This window comes from Amphibalanus amphitrite, unplaced genomic scaffold (assembly GCF_019059575.1).
Source record: "Amphibalanus amphitrite isolate SeventyFive unplaced genomic scaffold, NRLGWU_Aamphi_draft 000045F_arrow, whole genome shotgun sequence".
Taxonomy (NCBI): Eukaryota; Metazoa; Arthropoda; class Thecostraca; order Balanomorpha; family Balanidae; genus Amphibalanus; species Amphibalanus amphitrite.
Window position 1 is genome coordinate 694,001 of NW_024881541.1, and position 3,075 is coordinate 697,075.

Genomic DNA, 3,075 nt, shown 5'->3' on the forward strand with positions numbered 1-3,075 from the left:
ATTACAACTCCTAATTTGTATCACACCCATAAAAATTAACAAGAGAAAAGTTCTCCGACACACCTGCAAAGGGCGCATTTACGGACTACCCCATCAAAAAGCGCCCATGCCTCTCATGTAAAAGCGCCCTATTAAAAACAACGGTTTGCCACCTAACTAAGTAGCCTATTTGAACGTGTCAGCCCATTAACCATTTATGCTGTGAAGGCTAAGGTAATTGTAAGGTGAGCGCTCTAATAATCAAAGTGTTCAATGAAATGTGTCCCAACCACCAGATGCTGTTTCTCTGGGTTGAAGAATAGGGCGCAAATAGGGTGGGCGCAATTACAAATGGAACACATTTTTCATGAGCTTCAAATACACTGTAAACCAAATTGACAAGTCTTGTGTAATATAACCAATCATCTCTTGGTATGTTTACCAACTGATACTTTTTAAACAAGCCGTTGTCTGGTGCATTGCTTGTCAGGTGACAATTACGAGTCAATAGTTACTATGCACACCAACTTCTCAGTATCCAGACCAACTCTACATTTGTTTCAACGTTTGTTTCTTAACCAGTTTTGGAAACTTGTTGCCGCATGGTTATTTAACCGGCGCCTAACTTGTACTGGTCAGCTGGTCAGCATACACATGGTCAGCTGCGCCCATGACGTCAGACTTGGCGGACCAATCAGCGGTCGCCGCCAGCCGTTAGCGGGCCCCGGCGCGGCGGTTTCGAACCAGCAGTTGTCGCGCGGCCGCCGTGCAGCCTGGAGCAGCGACGAGGGCTGTTCCAGCATTTGTGCAGTAAAAAGTGAAATCTGTGAACTGTGGTGTTCGTGCTGTGAGTGAGGCCCCCTCTGGCCTGCGGGACGCACTAATCGTGCCTATACCCGCGGTCGAGACGCCTCCCTTCCCCTGCGCGCGCAATGTAAGTGGACCAGACCTGTGCATGCACATGTGAGCAGATGTTTTGCGGTCGGTGTTTTTTTATATATAAATACATTTATTTGCCTTTAATTCAACTCTTTGTATTTTTAACTTAACTGATGGACATATATGGGCTGTAAAAGCTAATCTGGTTGGCGATCATGATTTATTCGAATTATCTGCGTGATTGTGCAACTGCCATGATTGTTATGTTTAATGATAAGGAAATATTCGTCATACGGGCATGTTATACTTCTGGCTTGATGCGGTGCACAAAACCATGTTCTTCCACATACGCAGCAGCTCTTGCTTCAGACTTATATGCTGACGGTACACGATAGGTATACCTACTGGGAATACCTACCTCATGCATTTACCACATCCATTCGGAAATATGCACTCGGTCAATAGTATTATTGTCTCCAGTCAATAGTATTAACCCGCGCACCGACGGGGGTCTGCGCCAACTTCGCACCGACGGGGGGGGGCGGATGACCGCCCCCCCTGAGATCTCGAGAACGAAGCAAGATAGCGACAAGCGGTAAACGGTATCGGATACGCACGGCCAAGATCTACAATTTTTACCAAGGTCATTTTTAGGTCAGGTCAAAGATGACGTCACAGGGGTCGAAAAAGTCAAAATGGCGGCGCTAGATATGGAGAGTTTTTCTCGAATAACTTTCGAATTAGTCAAGATAAGAACAAACTAAGGGCATCATCGTGATCCTCTCGTCAATCCGCATCGAATGATATATATGTTGACCTCGAAAGGTCAAGGTCAAAGGTTGACCTCAGGTCACGTGACCTCGAGGTCATCATGCATATCATTCGATGCGTCTTGACGAGCTGAACACAATGAGACCATCCACGCGCCTGTATCTTGTTCCTGTACGGAGTTATTGGCCAAAAACCTTTGGTGACCTTTGATGACGTCACATGACCTCACAGCTGCCCAACAGCAAAACAGACCTCAAGGTAGTGAAGGTTGATCGTATATGAAGTCATGTAAAGTATATGGGGCCATTCCGACCCGTTTTAGTGGTAAAAACAGGGAGTTGATTTTTCCCCCATTGACTTATAATGAGGAGGTCGCGAAATTGACCTGACCTTAGGTCACCGATATCAAAATTCCGAGATAAACAAATTGTAGCTACTAATGACCTTATAATATCCTGCGACTTTCAAAGGCCTCCGACATCTACTGTAGCTGTGGCACGGTGACAAAGTTGCAAAAAAGTGACTTGAGGTTGGGTCATTCAAAGTGACCTGGTGACCTGACCTTGAAAGGTAGGAAGTTCAAACTTGCACACCATGTGTAAAATTGATGAGGTTATAGTCATACCAAATTTCGCGGCGCTACGCGCCGCGGTTTTCCCGCTATTCGCGAAAAACCTCAGGGGGGGGCGGATATCCGCCCCCCCCCGTCGGTGCGCGGGTTAATTACGTGACCGTAATAAATACTAATGATTCCAGAAACTTCCGAATGGATGTGGTGTATGCATTCATTGATTATATAACCCATCAGTATTTCGTTTCTTGTCAGCGCAAGCCTTTGAGCATGAGCAATAACTGATGCCAGTCATGGTTTTGTGCACCACTTCCAGCCAAAAAATAACCTGTCCGTATAGAAAATATTTCCTGAATCAGTATCGTGGCAATTGAAAACGAACGCGAATCGTAAGTTCTTAAGGTTATCAAGTATCAACGCAAACAAAGCGATTGTAAGGAAGAGCAAGTTCGAACAGAGCGTTAGTACACTTACTTGTTGACAATTTGTAAGCTAGCAATGCCCAGTCAAAGGCTAGGCTAGTTCATCAACAAACCAGGGATTGGTGAACCGACAAGGAAACGACTATGCCTATCCAGAAGTTGGTAGGTCCACAAGGCCCAGACTAGTACTCAACAAGGTGACGCCTATGCGAATTGGAACCAAACTTGTAGACAAACTGTTAGTTTGTTGGCCAACAAGCCTGGGGTTGGTGAATCGACAAGGTATCGACAAGGTGACGCCTATGCGAATTGGAACCAAACTTGTAGATTAACTGTTAGTTTGGTGGCCAACAAGCCTGGGGTTGGTGAATCGACAAGGTATCGACAAGGTGACGCCTATGCGAATTGGAACCAAACTTGTAACAAGGAGCCAACTTGTAGATTTGGTTTACA